The 17,460-nt window shown below is 33.3% G+C and overlaps 1 protein-coding gene and 2 non-coding genes across 3 annotated transcripts in view; 1 reads left to right on the top strand and 2 right to left on the bottom strand.

Annotated features, from left to right (window-relative positions):
• The window catches only part of LOC6034088 (ecdysone-induced protein 74EF), a 340,530-nt gene that overhangs the window by 134,191 nt on the left and 188,879 nt on the right, over positions 1-17,460 (bottom strand). The gene's annotated exons all lie outside the window — the stretch shown is intronic.
• Trnal-caa lies at positions 11,543-11,669 on the bottom strand. Its single transcript has 2 exons — positions 11,632-11,669; positions 11,543-11,587 (listed from the first exon to the last, which is right to left on the bottom strand). It is a non-coding gene; the product is annotated as a tRNA-Leu (tRNA).
• On the top strand, positions 11,833-11,905 carry Trnak-uuu. Its single transcript has one exon. It is a non-coding gene; the product is annotated as a tRNA-Lys (tRNA).

Below are 17,460 nucleotides of genomic sequence, written 5' to 3'. Positions count from 1 at the left end.
CTCATCAGTATCAGCTTTTATCAATGTCAACTCTCATTAGTCTTCTCTCGCATCAGTAATCCATATCTACTCTCATCAGTCTCATCTCTATCTCTCTCCAGTCTCTTTTAAAATCAGTCTCAATTCTCAGTCTTAACTCTCTTCAGTCTCTCCTCTCATCAGTCTCTTTTCTCATCAGTCTCTACTCTCATCAGCCTCTACTCCTATCCTTTTCTACTCTCATCAGCCTCAACTCTCATCAGTCTCAACTTAACTCTCATCAGTCTCAACTTTTTGAGATTCTTTTATTATCCTTTTCACTCAGATCTTTTCAAACATGCACGAAGCAAAATGATCATCGTTCGGTCAAAAAGTTCATCGTTCGATCAAAACGTTCATCGTTTGTGCAAAACGAGAGAGAATTGAGAGAAAAATTACCATCTCCGGTCTCTCGCCCAATTTCTTGTCATTCGCGTCCTACTTCCTACTCCCTGATTCCTGTTTGTGTCATTTTACATGCATTCGAGTTCATCGCTCATCAATTTGAGTTCATTGTAAGTGTTCGTTTGAAAACCTATCAATGAAATCGAGAATACCGAACTTTCGTGAGTGCGAGAGGAGAGATGTTCCCTTCCAGTTTTTTTCTCTTGATGCACGTCAAAAGATTTTCTTCTGAAGATGGTTCTTCCATCGCTGATCTCTACTCTCATCTCTCTACTCTCATCAGTCTCAACTCTCACCAGTATTAACCCTCACCAGTTTCAGCGCTCATCAGTCTCTTCTCTCATCAGTGTTAACTCTCATCTTTTATTTGTTATCGTTAATCTTTCATCCATCATCCGACTTTGTTTTTGGACATAGCCTGCCAAATTCAAGTTAGGCGACTAGAAGGTAGAGACTCGCATCCTTAGGCTTCATCCATAAAGTACGTCACGCTAAAATCAGCCAAAATTTACCCCTCCCGTCCCTTTGCCGTATGGGCCACCATGGTTCGGTGACTAAGTGGCGGTCATTTGTCCATATAAGCCACTCAATAGGATGAATTGTTCCAATGAACGAATGAACACGCGAGAGGACTATACTCTCGCAAAATAGCACTTTCCTCACGTTTCTTTTCGTGAGGACTATCCCCTCGTTCTTTAACTTTGGGTGTATAACACGCAATGTCACACTTTCTCAGACACCCCCTCCCCCCCGAGAGCGTGACATATTTTATGGATGACGCCTTATTATTCACATTCCGAAATTTTCCGGTCATCGAATACCACCACTAACAACGAAAAAATCTCACACATGTGGACACAACAGTCAAGCCACAAATCTGCCCGGTTGTCAACGGTAACAACCACCTGGAGGACACGAAATACACACTCACCCGTGTGTGCCAAAAGTTTCGACCTTTTCCGAACTCTGACTTCCCCCAAGAAGTGAACGACGTCAACAAAAGGTAACCAGCGACCAAAAGGTGTTACTGCCCGTTTAACACCTCTCTTTGTCCCAAGTGTCCCAAAAGCCTCGGCTTATCTCGGTCAAATTCCTTCCCGGCCGTGGCCACCCCGGTCCCACCCTCAGTCCACTCCGTGGAGCATAAATCTGTAAGCGATATCGATTTAGATAAATCGCCCTGTGGCTCGCACCGAACTCTCCATCCACCCCAGAAGAAGTGTAGCAAAATTTATGTCCAACCAACAGTCCCACTCTCTCGCTGTGCGAGAGAGACCCACCGATTTCTGCAAAGTTGGAAATTTAGGACGTTTGGAACGCAAAGACAGCAAACCGCACAAAAGTGTACAAAAGTGTGGCCACTGTAAATCAATTCGGGGCCCGCTTATCTTCAACTGGCGATCTCTCGCACCACGTGATTACCTGGTCATGAGGCCAGTTTCTGGGCTTTGACTGGGTTGTCGAGAAATCAGGTCGATTTTGGCACGCGTGTTGGATTCGATTGAGCAGCGGCGTTGGGCAGAGTTCGTTAATTAATGTTGAGATTTAGTAAAGTTCTTGGAGTCTGAGTACACACGTTCGGAAGGGTTTTTAGTGCCATACGATTTACGCGAAAATTATAGAGATTCCAATCCGAGGGTTTTTGTTGTACAGATGGATTCTCTGTAAATACCAACTTTCAAGTCAACTTTAAGCTATTAAAATATTTTAATTATTTTTAGCCTTTAAAATTTTTAAGATTCGGAACTATTTGAATTTCTTCTAAATGCATTTTGTAATTTCGCAGAATAAAAACAAAAACAAAAACAAAAACAAAAACAAAAACAAAAACAAAAACAAAAACAAAAACAAAAACAAAAACAAAAACAAAAACAAAAACAAAAACAAAAACAAAAACAAAAACAAAAACAAAAACAAAAACAAAAACAAAAACAAAAACAAAAACAAAAACAAAAACAAAAACAAAAACAAAAACAAAAACAAAAACAAAAACAAAAACAAAAACAAAAACAAAAACAAAAACAAAAACAAAAACAAAAACAAAAGCAAAAACATTTTTTTTTGTAATTTTGTATTTTTGTATTTTTGTATTTTTGTATTTTTGTATTTTTGTATTTTTGTATTTTTGTATTTTTGTATTTTTGTATTTTTGTATTTTTGTATTTTTGTATTTTTGTATTTTTGTATTTTTGTATTTTTGTATTTTGTATTTTGTATTTTTGTATTTTGTATTTTTGTATTTTTGTATTTTGTATTTTGTATTTTTGTATTTTGTATTTTTGTATTTTTGTATTTTTGTATTTTTGTATTTTGTATTTTGTATTTTTGTATTTTGTATTTTTGTATTTTTGTATTTTGTATTTTGTATTTTTGTATTTTTGTATTTTTGTATTTTGTATTTTTGTATTTTGTATTTTTGTATTTTGTATTTTTGTATTTTTGTATTTTTGTATTTTTGTATTTTTGTATTTTTGTATTTTTGTATTTTGTATTTTTGTATTTTTGTATTTTTGTATTTTGTATTTTTGTATTGTATTTTTGTATTTTGTATTTTGTATTTTTGTATTTTTGTATTTTTGTATTTTTGTATTTTTGTATTTTTGTATTTTGTATTTTTGTATTTTTGTATTTTGTATTTTGTATTTTTGTATTTTTGTATTTTTGTATTTTTGTATTTTTGTATTTTTGTATTTTTGTATTTTTGTATTTTTGTATTTTGTATTTTTGTATTTTTGTATTTTGTATTTTGTATTTTGTATTTTGTATTTTGTATTTTGTATGTATTTTTGTATTTTGTATTTTTGTATTTTTGTATTTTGTATTTTTGTATTTTTGTATTTTTGTATTTTGTATTTTTGTATTTTGTATTTTTGTATTTTTGTATTTTTATTTTTTTGTATTTTTGTATTTTTGTATTTTTGTATTTTTGTATTTTTGTATTTTTGTATTTTTGTATTTTTGTATTTTTGTATTTTTGTATTTTTGTATTTTGTATTTTTGTATTTTGTATTTTGTATTTTGTATTTTTGTTTTTTTGTATTTTTGTATTTTTGTATTTTTGTATTTTTGTATTTTTGTATTTTTGTATTTTTGTATTTTTGTATTTTTGTATTTTTGTATTTTTGTATTTTTGTATTTTTGTATTTTTGTATTTTGTATTTTTGTATTTTTGTATTTTGTATTTTGTATTTTTGTATTTTTGTATTTTTGTATTTTTGTATTTTTGTATTTTGTATTTTTGTATTTTTGTATTTTTGTATTTTTGTATTTTTATTTTTGTATTTTTGTATTTTTGTATTTTTGTATTTTTGTATTTTGTATTTTGTATTTTTGTATTTTTGTATTTTGTATTTTTGTATTTTTGTATTTTTGTATTTTTGTATTTTTGTATTTTTGTATTTTTGTATTTTGTATTTTTGTATTTTTGTATTTTTGTATTTTTGTATTTTTGTATTTTTGTATTTTGTATTTTTGTATTTTGTATTTTTGTATTTTTGTATTTTTGTATTTTTGTATTTTGTATTTTTGTATTTTTGTATTTTTGTATTTTTGTATTTTTGTATTTTTGTATTTTTGTATTTTTGTATTTTTGTATTTTTGTATTTTGTATTTTTGTATTTTTGTATTTTTGTATTTTTGTTTTTGTATTTTTGTATTTTTGTATTTTTGTATTTTTGTATTTTTGTATTTTGTATTTTTGTATTTTTGTATTTTTGTATTTTTGTATTTTTGTATTTTTGTATTTTTGTATTTTTGTATTTTTGTATTTTTGTATTTTTGTATTTTTGTATTTTTGTATTTTTGTATTTTGTATTTTTGTATTTTTGTATTTTTGTATTTTTGTATTTTTGTATTTTTGTATTTTTGTATTTTTGTATTTTTGTATTTTGTATTTTGTATTTTTGTATTTTTGTATTTTTGTATTTTTGTATTTTGTATTTTTGTATTTTTGTATTTTTGTATTTTTGTATTTTTGTATTTTTGTATTTTTGTATTTTTGTATTTTTGTATTTTTGTATTTTTGTATTTTTGTATTTTTGTATTTTTGTATTTTTGTATTTTGTATTTTTGTATTTTTGTATTTTTGTATTTTTGTATTTTTGTATTTTTGTATTTTTGTATTTTTGTATTTTTGTATTTTTGTATTTTTGTATTTTTGTATTTTTGTATTTTTGTATTTTTGTATTTTTGTATTTTTGCATTTTATTTTTTTGGTTTCGCAAAGCATTATCCTAATCTTTGCGCCCTTTCCCGATTGCGTTCGCCACGAAACAAAACTCCCATTAAGGAGTTGCACGCGTATGCATTTGTCAAACTGTGTTTCGATTTTGATTTAGTACAAAGTGCAGCTGGGGACAGACGAAGTGCCTGGCCTGGCAATCTGTGCGCAATCTGCGCGTTTCGCCCTCTTGGGGCCTCCAGCAATGCGCACCAAACGGCCAACGGTGGTTACCTCCGCGGGGTTGACACTCCTCAACATTTATCATGCCGGGGAGCAGCCGCTGTCGATTCCCTCCGATTTTTGCTCGACTCAGCCCGCAGCAGCAGAGTGCGTTTGCGGCAGCGACGTCGCCGTCCAAGTCGTCGTGCGGGATCTAATCTCGATTCTGAACCGTGGCCACCCCCACCCGACCGCCGTGGACTGTCAGTCGTCAAGGTTTCATGTTTCAAACTTCCAATCTGGTCAGCAACGCGTCTCAAATGTGGTGCTGGCTGGATTTGGTGGGCACAACAAATTTAAACGAATTTTTATGCAAACCTGAAGAAACGAAAAAAAACTGCAACTAATCGCAAGAATGTCAACTATGCGTTACGCGGCCGACGTTGGTGACCCAGCTGGAGAGACCCCGCGGTTTGGGTTGAGATTTGAGAAGGGTAAAAAACAGGATTTAGAAGGGGTGCCCCCGTGGTGCTGCGTATGGCCCCACGAGGGGTTGAAACAATGTTTTCCTCATAAATCACTTTGGTGATTCATAGGTGATAAATGTGAGCAAAGATATGAGCGTTGAAAAAGTCTTCAAACTGTGTGATGAGAGTCATTCAATTGATCTAGCCGATCTGTCCTGTTCTACACTGCTTCAGCTGTTGTTACAACTGACCTGTCGAACTTGTCAAAACCTGTGCTAAGTGCTATGTCACCACACCTATAATTCCGGTAAACTCCATCGTACAGATTAGGCCTGTAGGCTGCAAATATTGATACTTATCTTTCACACCAAACTACAAAACATTTACACGATTTTACCAGCTACCCAAGCTACCATTAAGTACGAAAAAAAACGAACTCAAAGCCCAACCTCCAACCAACTTGGCACAGTCGCTGCAGTTCAACGACGCGCGCCAGTGCAAACCTATAGAGTTATTATTATTCATATATTTATTATTTCTATTATTGACTGCCGTTGACTTCTGTGTGGCTCGCCGCGATCTGCAGGCTCAGTTTGGGTGTCGAAGCCTAATACCCTCAGCCCACGCAATTTGCAGCTCCGCGGCCACTTGATCCCATTAATCTAGAATATTAGGCCTCAATTATCGTATCGAACCTCAAATCAGCCTGCGCCTGTGAGTTGTTTATGTCTACTTAACGCGATCCTAAGAACCGAACACCACTTGCTCGAAAATGATCCTCCCCTTGCATTCTTAAGTGGGTAAGGAACCCAACACTCAAAAATATTCCATGTTCCACCGCGAAGACACACTTGAGCTGACTCTCGGGAAACACGTGTGCAGTTGCCGATCCCTCCGTTTCTCCGAGTTTGCCCTTTAGCGTAAAGGAGCGAAACATTTGCTCGCACTTTGTCACCCTTCTGGAGTTTTTCGGTGTCATTTGTTGCGTCGAATTCCTTGCCGAGCGCGGGCTCGAATAGGTTATTGTCAAACTATTATTTGCCATTAGGGGTTTGGAGTTTTGTTCTTTTTTTTTCTCCCAACATCAACTTCAAGTGGAAACACAGTGACAACAACAACAGGGCAGAGATTGTAAAAGGACTCGGCGTTCTAAATACCAACAAACCAAACCAACATGCAGCATAACCGCAATCACTGCGCCAGCCCTGCCTGTTGAGGAGGCCGCTACGCGTAACCTAACCTAAATTCTGCGACATGACTTGCGCCTAGGCCTGCGACTGCTGGAAAGGTCTTAGAATGTGTACGATCAGCAGCAGCAGCTAGTACAAGCGGTTGACACACTCACTTTGTCCGGTCCGGGCATGGTGGTGACATATTTACTAACCCTCTATTGCCGGGGGGCGGTCTCTTGTGCGGCTGTCATCGGAACCGTTCAGCGAGGTTCAACCCCTCGGGAGAATGTGGTTCTAGAGCCCGCTTGATTTTGATGCAAGGAACCGTCCAACTTTAGACCAAGTTTTCTACTCTGGCAAACATTAATGTCGAAAAGACATTCCACAATTAACTTAAACAAAAGTATCCAAAAGCACCGAATTGTACATACCTTAAATTCCAGTTTATGTGTATGTAATTGAAGTAAAATTCATTAAAAAGGAAATGCCACCAAATTTGACAGATTCCAAATTTACCTGCTTAGAGAGCATTCATATTGCATTCATAAACCACGTGGACACTTTTTTGAATATTAAGGAAGTTGAGAAAAGTCTAAAATTTCAAGAAAATATTGTTTAACTGAAATATATAAACCTTTAACGTTACTTTACATTGAAAATTTTAAATAAAAAATAATAAATTTTAAATTGCTTTCTGCTGATTGCGCTTGAAATTGATTTGAAATCTTAGAAAAATATGTTTATCCCCTTTATTTTATTGAGCCTGTTACAGAACAGACAGAAACACAAAGGGAGCGTTCTTTTATTACGTAACGCAGTAGGGGGGGAGGGGGGGTCGGAGGCCGTGTTACGCTCCATACAAAATTTTTAAAATTTGTATGGAAATTTTGTTACGAGGGGGAGGGAGGGGGTCTAAAAGTCTGATTTTTCGCGTTACGTAATAAAAGAACGCTCCCAAAAAAATGTTTTTGGGTTTTCTGATAATTGAATCAAAATCTGAATTTGAAGATTTTCGTTTTTATTTTGTTAAGTTAACAAAACTATCTAATAAATTTTTAACTGAAGAAATATCGTTTTTATTCAAAATAATCAATTTGACAACACTTTTTGATGCAAAATTAAATTTATTAAAACTACTCCATTTTTTGTAAAAGCGCATCGTTTTTGAACTCGAACTCAAATACAAATTGGAAAAAAAACTAAAAAAAATATGTATATTTTTGGCCAAGCCTATAAGTTTTAATTTCGGATTTTTTCCAAAGTGCATTTAAAGTTTATTTTTAAGTTTCACCAAAACTCGAAAAGTAACGTTCCAAATTTCAATGCCAAAAAAAATGTCATATGAATATTTGCTGATCACAAGAAAATAATTAGATTTTAAACACAAAACTTACTGTTTAAAATTTTGTAATGATGATTGACCCCTTTCAAATGATGGTTTTGAATTTTTAATTTACAAAATAAGTTTTCAGAGAATGGAAATTTATTTGTTGATGTATTTTTCTGTATGAGTAGCTGTAGCTCATAAAAGAATAGACCAATCTTCAATGATTCTTAGACGCAATTCAAGGAAATTTGTTAATTTTGTGAATTAGATACTCAACTGTAAATAACTTGCGTTCAACTTTAATGTTTATGTTTGTAGACATATTTTTGAAGAAAATGGTTCAACTTTTTCTGAAATAAACAGTTTTCTTTAAATTTCGCTAAGTTTTCAACAAAAAAATTTTATTTTCTATTTTATTTTCAAAAAATTTACTAAGTATTTTATTTTCTATTTCAATTTAATTCAATTCATTTTATTTACCGAAATAACAATTTTACATCTTGTGAGATTGGCTGGTTCATAGAGATATGGCGTTCCTTGCAACTATTTCTTTTTTCATTTACCGCTTGGTAACAGAAGGTTCTTTAAATGCAAATAGTCAAAAACTAGGGAAAATTTGGCCAAAAAAAACCTAGTGAGATCGTTTTTATTTTCTATTTTACACAAAATTTGAAATCTTTGACCCCATTTTAGTCAAATGTGAATAGATGATTGGCGTTTAAAATTACAAAACGCATATTATCAATATTTAATTGCCGCCATTTTGGATTTAAAAATTCTAAATCACTTCATCATAAATAAGGGATCATAATTAAAATCAGAAATAAAAAAAGAAAACGACAAAAACGAAATTTCTGTTATTCGATCAGGCTGGTACATATATTATTTAAATTTTTGTCCTTCGATGATTCAATTATCCGAAGTGATTTTTTTCCCAGGCCTTCGAATATTTTTAGTTTTTAATTTCGATATATTTAAAGTTTTTGTGAATAAAATTCTAGCTAGAATCTCAATTAATAGAAAAAAAAAATCGCAAGAGATTCACATCCCGAGCAGGGGTAAATAACACGGGAATACCAAATTTTGGTATTACTTGGGCAAATAACAGCGACCAAAATGTGCCCTTGGTTGCCCAGTAATAGATGGTAAAATACCATGAAATCATACCAAAATCTTGTATGTGTAAGGGCACAACAATAATACCAAACCATGTTATTTCAAGGGTAAAATAATACCTCAAAATAAAACCATTTCAATACCAAGTTGAGATCTTCTGGATTTTTGAACATTGCTTGAATACCAAAACTTGGTATTGCCATGGTTTTATTTTTAGGTATTCCCGCGCCCTTGGAAAATCAGATTTTTGTATTCCTGTGGTTCCACATACATGATTTTGGTATGATTCCATGGTATTTTACCATCTATTACTGGGCAACCAAGAGCACATTTTGGTCGCTAATATTTGCACAAGTAATACCAAAATTTGGTATTTTCATACCACTTTTAGTGCAGCAGTTGCAGTTAGTGAAAAAACGGAAATTATTCATATGCAACAGCCAAATCTGCTCACCTGATGATTCCATGTTGTAATTAGTGATATTCTTCACCACATCGAATTCATTTGTCATTGATGAACGGCCTGTGCTTGAAGTTCTTGAAGATTCTGAAAAACAACAAGATTGAAAAATAAGTATTATTAAAATGAAACTGAATTGAAATTCACTAAAATTCATTAATCTGTCGATTGACTCGTTTTTCAAAGTATTTGGTTATCCCGACTTAGAGATATTTCAACGTTTTTGAAAAAAATATTAGTGGGTATATCACACTAATTTTTAAAATCATCTTTAATATTTTTGGGTTTCAAGTCATTTTAGCGCAAAATTAATTAACTCGTAAAATTTTTTTAAAAAATTTCCCATAGTTTCAGAGAAAATTGATGAAACCTTTCAATATTCAAATAATACCAAAATGTACCATCCTGACCAGGGATGGCAAATGGCAAAAAACCATCGCGAAGCCCTCGTTTGATTTATTACCTTCCAGTTACAGAATTCACTATAATGATGCATGAAGCAATTGTAGATTTTGTACAAACGAACAATTTTGTAGAACATTGTTTTATTCCAAAGTGAATGCTATTGACACTAGAGCGTAAACAATGTCTAAAAATGCCACCATCGGCGTCCCTCACTCGCGATGGTGAGGGGATTATTGTTTACGCTCTAATGTCAACAGCATTCAGTTTAGAACAAAACAATGTTCTACAAAGTTGTTCATTAGTAAAATATCTACAAGTGCTCCATACATGGTTATAGTTAATTCCTTAACTGGAAGGAAATAAATTAAAAAAGCTTTTCGGAAGCCCATCGGCAAATACCTTCCCTGATCCTGACTTAGAAAATTTTCCACAATTTCAAGCCATTTCTGTAGGGGGTATATCAAAAGTGTTCAAAATCAAGTTTGAAATTTCCGGTTTTGAATGAAAGCATTCGCTTTGAGACATCATTTTAGCGCAAAATTAATTATTTTGTCAAAATTGGTCAAAATTTTCCCATAGTTTCAGAGGAATTTGATAAAACACTTTAATACCAAAATAATACCAAAATGTGCCATCCTGACTTAGACAATTTTCCACAATTTCAAGTCATTTCTATAGGGGATATATCAAAAATGTTTAAAATCAAGTTTGAAATTTCCGGTTTTCAATGAAAGCATTCGCTTTGAGACATCATTATAGCGCAAAATTAATTGTTTTGTCAAAATTGGTCAAAATTTTCCCATAGTTGCAGAGGAATTTGATAAAATACTGTAATACCAAAAGAATACCAAAATGTGGTGTTCGATCATTGACAAATTCTGCAATTTTGCAATATCAAAACAATACCTTAAATTGTTATGATACCACATTTTGCTCTTGCATAATCCTTAAGACAAATTTTAAAGGGTCCAGGAATACCAAAATTTGGTATTGATACCAGAGAAAGGTATTATTACGCATTTCCCTTGTTATTTACCCATGCTCGGGATAACACATTGTTTTCATATAAGAATAAAGATAGCAGCAGGATGTTATTTTCATTTAAATATACACAGTGAAAAAATGTGTAAATTTGAAAAGTGTGATTTATGATAAAATTTTACCTCTATTTAGACTGAAAAAGTGACATTACACCAGAAAAGTGGTAAAATTACACATTTTCAGAATTTTACCTCTGAAAACACATTTTTTTCTGACATTAAAGATGTACCCCTTCCCAGATTTAACATTACCATGATTTTTTTACTGTGTAGATTAATATAATCCAAACAGTAATTGAAAATAAGAAAAGAGTCCTATAGGATTTCGAGTTAAAATGAGGTTTTTTTTTATTTGCAGCTTGTTTTGAAAGAATTAATTAAAATTTTTTACTGTCATATTACTTTTAATGAAATGAATTACTTGTTTGTTGCACACCAAAAAAAATATTAGGGTATGCAATCTGGACTCTAGATTATCCAAAGCATATTACTCAGCAAAAACAAACTTTCCGGATCATCGTATCGCGGAAAAAAATATAATGTTGGGCTCAACGACAACGAAAGTGAGAAGAAAAAATGTTTTAATTACATTATCACGAGTTCCTTAGAAACCGAGAGGCTTTGGAAAATCGAGTCTAGATTGTCTTAACAATAAATTATACTTTGCAGCTCTCACTTATAATTAAATACAAATTTGTAAGTGATCTCAAATGATTAAATAAACCCTTTTTTCTAAAAAAAAAAAAAATCCTGTCAGAAGTGGGATTCGAACCCACGCCCTCAGAGAGGACCAGAACGCTCTCACTTCAGTTACCGAGTACTTCGCTCGGCAAGATTGCTCTTGAGTCTGGCGCCTTAGACCACTCGGCCATCCTGACTTAATGATTTCGACCTCGATCACGCACTGAGGACGCGTGATCGTTATTGTCCGATAGTGAGTGAGTAATTCAATTGATTGTTCAAGTGTTTTGTTCGGGTACGGTGTTGGTTGCGTGCACTTGGGCGTATTTTGTCGTTTTCGCTTAATACAGTTTTCAACCAGCCCGGATAGCTCAGTCGGTAGAGCGTTGGACTTTTAATCCAACGGTCTAGGGTTCAAGTCCCTATTCGGGCGAGTGGAATTTTTTTTTCGCATCTCCGCCACATTTGACCCACAAACAACCGTTTACGACGACGCGTTAATTATCTCAGCGATTTGCTGTGACGCTGCTGCCTAACAACATTAGCGCGTAAAGCGTCGACATCCGGCCGTGGCAGCCAACGCAACTCCATGCCATGGGTCCGTCAAACGGTGCGGGTTCCAACCCACACGGCGCGGCGGCACCAAAACAAATGGCTGTAATAATGGACCACGTTTGTCCCGCGCTCAGCGTCTCACAAAACGAGGTAATGACAGTCAAAAGTCGATAAGTCGCAAAATTGAATGATTGAACGGTTCGATGGGGAGCGGACTTTTGGTGGCCACTTTTGAACGATTGCTTACCGGTTGAATCTGAAGATATTTAGGGACAAAGTTTGATAAACCAAACTGTAACAGTATAGGTACTTCAGTGTTAGTCGAAGCTGTCGTGCTAACTTGACGTACGTTGCTTTTTGACGTTTCGAGAAAAACGCAATAAACAAAAACAAGAGCACGCAATGTCAACAATAACAAACACGGTTTGTTTGATTGACCATTATGTGCATTGCCCCCAAGTTTGATTGAATTTGGTGGCAGGAGTCCCGAGTTATAATTGAACGTGTTTACGTTCTGACCTGAAATCCCTCTGGCCAAATGACATCAATTTTCGAGCTGTGTCAAGATAGCACGACAAGATCGAAACTTCCTTTCATATGAAAGAAGTGACAAAAATGCACGGAGCTTTTTTGGTTTTTATTGAGTATCTCAGGATTGAAATCGAATTTTGGTGTTCTTTGAAGGTCGAAAGGTGAAGCATTGTGAGCTGCACAAAATGACGTCCCTAACTTAATGTGGCCCAAAATGCACGCACGACAAGTTAGCACTACGGCGACGAAGTGAGGTCGTTTAACGAATATGCAGATTCATATGTTCATGTGTGCTCTCCTCTGGAGAATACAGCCGCGTACTAGTTGTGGACGTTAGACTGGTTCAAAAAATGGGAATCTTATATTACAAATTTTCCTTCCTTAAACAAATATTAATTAATAACTGCCATTAATATTTGAAACAATATTAAAGCGATTTAGAAGAATTGCGAAGTCGAAATATTATTCTTATTTAAATTATGAAATAAGAGAGAAAATGAGCAGTTGAATAATTACTATTCAACTGAATTTCTTATTGGATTGAATAAGAATTTTAGACGTAGTTTTAATAGTGTTAATGATAAACATCTATGATGTAATTGTTTTGAAATTTACTTTTACCCATAAACAATTAAAAACTGTGATTTATTAGTAGTAGATTAAGACAAAAAATCGACAAATTGGAGAAAATAACGAGATTAATAATTTAAAATATTGCATGGTGAAATAGCATCCTCGCAAAAAAAAAATATTTGAAAATATGAGCAAATTATCTTTCTTTTTTTTTGTTCTAGGATTTTATCGATACGATTCTTGATGTCCCCTAATGATCCCTCATTTTCAAACAAAGTTATCTGTGAAACTCTTGGTCTGTTTGAAAAGTTAAAAAAAGATCTTTTGTGAAGTTTTCTGCTCATTTTAATAATTTTAATCCATAATAAAATAGCTAATGGTAATTTTTTTTGACAGTTTTTGTAATGTTAGGTTTGAGTTTAAAAAAAATTGGAAATGGTATTTTTTTATATAAGACAGTTACAAATTTTATTTAAAGTTTTTGCCCAAAAAATCAGGGGGCAAGAAAAAAGTTTTTCAAAAAAAATTGAAATTTAAATGCAATAAGCTGAAATAAATTTAAAATGCATTTCTCTGCATTTAAAATCATTTTTATGCATGTTTGGGTTGATTTCAAGATCTTCTGAATTTTTGAAAATTTTCGATGTTTAGTATCGCAAAAAGCTTTCGCATTTTTTTTTGTTATCGGCAAATCTTACTTTTTTTTTAAACTAATAATTGCAAAACAACTTAACTAGTGTAGAATGCGTTTTAAAACACTTGGCTTTTTATTTAAATTTTTATATTTTTATTTTAACTCGGACGAAATAGGAATAATTATCTGACCTCTATATGATTTCTAAGAAACTGGGACATCATCAAGTTATTTATAACAAGATTTGTTATCTGTCGTCATGATTTTTTTGTTATTGAATTGTTATCGTAATAACAGACTTATAACATTTTAAGTATTTCTTCGAACAAATCTCTGTTATTATTTTTTATTATTTTAACAACTAATCCGATCAACTCAATAACATTTGGAGGTATTACTTCATAACAAAAAATGTTATTCCAATGTTTTTTTGGCTTTTAAACAATATCAGACCAATAACAAATGTTGTTATGATAACAGAAACTGTTATTAAACTCTTATGCAAAAAATTATTTTTCAAGAAGATTCCATATCACTTTCTGTTATTTTAACAGTATTTGTTATTGAAATGTCATGAATTTCGTTACTACCGTAAGCCCGGGATTGACCTAAATTCATGAGTATTGCGTCTTCAAATTTTGAACCATCCTAGCTGAGCCTTCCGAGACACTCTAACAAAGGCACCCGCTCTTTTCGACGTTCGTTATGTAACAAATTAATCTATGGCGATCACCATTTGTCCGCAGGAATGTACCGACTGCAACATACCCCCTTAACTTTATTGTATTACCTTCGGCTTGTGTGTAATGCAATTGGTTGATTTGAATAATATTTTAATGAGTGTCCAACCGACTCACCCTTGGCAGAACCTCTAGACGAAGGAATTTTGATTGATCTGGGCCACTCACCTGAAACGAGAAGGAAAACAGAAAGAAAACCCATCATTACAAACTGCAACCAAGCGCAATTTCCCACACAATCACCCAGCACGAAAAGCGGAAATTTTTTCTCACAAAAAGTCACGCAATCGGAATAACTCTTTGGCCGCGCCCGCTCGGCTAAGTGCATCAACCGTTGAAACCCATTAGCAATGCTGAGAAAATCCTGAGCCATTAATCTCCACGGAGGAAAAACTGATAAAAAAGGGGTGACGAAAACGCCATCAGCGGGAAAGTCAGGACAGGAAGGACACACTTTAAAAAGGGGCGCGAAGTAAGAATGAGGACACCATCGAAACAAAGCGTCAAAATGTGGCCCATAATCGACTTCCTGTCGCACTTGTCGGTGGTGCGTTAAATGTGTTTCAGGGTTTTGCTTTCTGACTGGTTAGTTGGAACGTGACAATTTGTTCGTTTGGAAACGATTTTCTTTTTCTGGAAGGTAGAGGTTGAGAAATTCCCAGCCAGACAATTTTCAGACAGTATCAACAGCAATAAGATGTTTTGTTATTTATAACTAGATTTGTTATTCGTCGTTATGAATTTCTTGTTATTTAATTGTTATTGTAATAACAAACTAATAGCATTTTAAGTTATTCTTCGAACAAATCATTGTTATTATTTTTTTTTTGTTATTTTAACAACCAATCCGATCATCCCAATAACAGTTTGAGGTATTCTTCTAGACAAAAAATGTTATTCCCAAATTGTTATTCCCAAGTTATTTCCGTCTGCTCGGGCTGCCCGGGTTGAGCAATTCTCTACGAAATTGGTCTTTTTTAATTTTAATTTTTGTATTTTTTATCCGACTGAAACTTTTTTGATGCCTTCGGTGTGCCCAAAGAAGCCATTTTGCATCATTAGTTTGTCCATATAATTTTCCATACAAATTTGGCAGCTTTCTATTCAAAAATGGTGTATGAAAATTTAAAAATCTGTATCTTTTGAAGAAATGTTTTGATCGATTTGGTGTCATGAGCAAAGTTGTAGGTATGGATAAGGACTAAACTGAAAAAAATGATACACGGTAAATTTGGTGATTTTGAATTCCCGAGATATCGGTATTCAAAAACGAGAGCTAATTAGGCAACGCTTAGAAAATCTCATTATTCCTGTTTATATTTACCTTTGCATGGCCATTAGGGTAGCTCAAGATGGTCGATTTTTCAGATCAAGATTTTATTCGGTTCGGCTTTTATGTCCTTAAATACCTCCCAAAAATTTGGCTTGGTTTACCCGAGCAGATGGTGATAACTTTTGAATAACATTTTTTGATATTTGAAAATACTAGGCCAATAACAGTTTATGTTATTTATAACAAGTTTGTTATTCGCCGTTATGATTTTTTTTGTTTTTGGATTCCCGGGCAGACGGTACCCGGGCAGACGGTAATAACAAAATTAATAATATTTCAATAACAAATCCTGTTAAAATAACAGAAAATGTTATGAAATCCTCTTGAAAAATCCATTTTTGCATAAGGGTTTAATAACAGTTTATGTTATCATAACAAAATTTGTTATTGGTCTGATATTGGTAGTAAACCAAAACAACTTTGAAATAACATTTTTTTTAGGGAAGAATACCTGAAACTGTTATTGGGATGATCGGATTAGTTGTTAAAATAACAAAAAATAATAAGAAAGTTTTGTTCGAAGAATAAATGAAAATGTTATTAATCTGTTATTACAATAACAATCCAATAACAAAAAAATCATAACGTCGAATAACAAATCTTGTTATAAATAACATAAAATGTTATTGGCCTAGTATTTTCAAATATCAAAAAATGTTAGCAGATTCTTAAAAAAGTGTCCACGTGGTTTATGAATGGTCCCAAAGTTCAAAAACGCAAAATGTAGGGAATTTTAAAAGTATCGCATTTTTTTTTCAAAAATGGGCAACCATTGAAAAAAAAATGCTTCGAAAAAAAAATTACCAGCAAATGACTATATTTTGAAACAGTGCAATTGATCAAAATATCACTTCAGTACTTTTTTACTTGAATTTGATTTACCTCTAAATAATGAAAATGACCATTTTTTTGATTTTTATTTGAATGTAACTATTTTACAAAAATCATAACGTGGTCAAAGATTTCTGAATACAAATAAATTTCAAACCAAAAAACTGTTTTTATTTGTTGTACAAAAAATCAGCAAAAAATTTCATGTCCAACTTTTCCGGTGTAGTCCTCATCTTTACCAACAAATCGATCAAAAATTCATTTTTTGAGTTTTTATACAGTTAAACCTCGCATATGCACCTTATATGGGGGTTTCTTATGCGAAGCACGCATATGCGAGGTACAGGGCTTATGGGATTTTGGCTATATGGGAGACATGGGCGATATTTTAATAAAAAATCAACTAAACTATACAAATTTATAGTGTTTTGGAATCGTTATGAAGTCAGCTTTACAGCTACACCAAATTTACATGGTTTACGATGTTCTAGGTCATCCGAAACTTCGTCAAGTTAAGGCCTATGTGTTCAACGCCGTACAAGTATGAGGTAGGCGATTTGACTGTGGTTTTTGACCACAGATCATATCCGGATAGCCTCAGGGAGGTTCAGGGACTAGTCTACCGATATGTAGTGATGTTCTGGGTCTTCTGTAGAGTCCCTGAAGGTACGTCCGATGGGTCTACCGCCGTAACACGGCAGAGGTCGGTAGTTTTTGACCTCAGATCATATCCGGATAGCCTCAGGGAGGTTCAGGGACTAGTCTACCGATATGTAGTGATGTTCTGGGTC

This window comes from Culex quinquefasciatus, chromosome 3, assembly GCF_015732765.1.
Source record: "Culex quinquefasciatus strain JHB chromosome 3, VPISU_Cqui_1.0_pri_paternal, whole genome shotgun sequence".
Lineage (NCBI taxonomy): Eukaryota > Metazoa > Arthropoda > Insecta > Diptera > Culicidae > Culex > Culex quinquefasciatus.
This window is presented reverse-complemented; position numbering and strand designations above follow the sequence as displayed.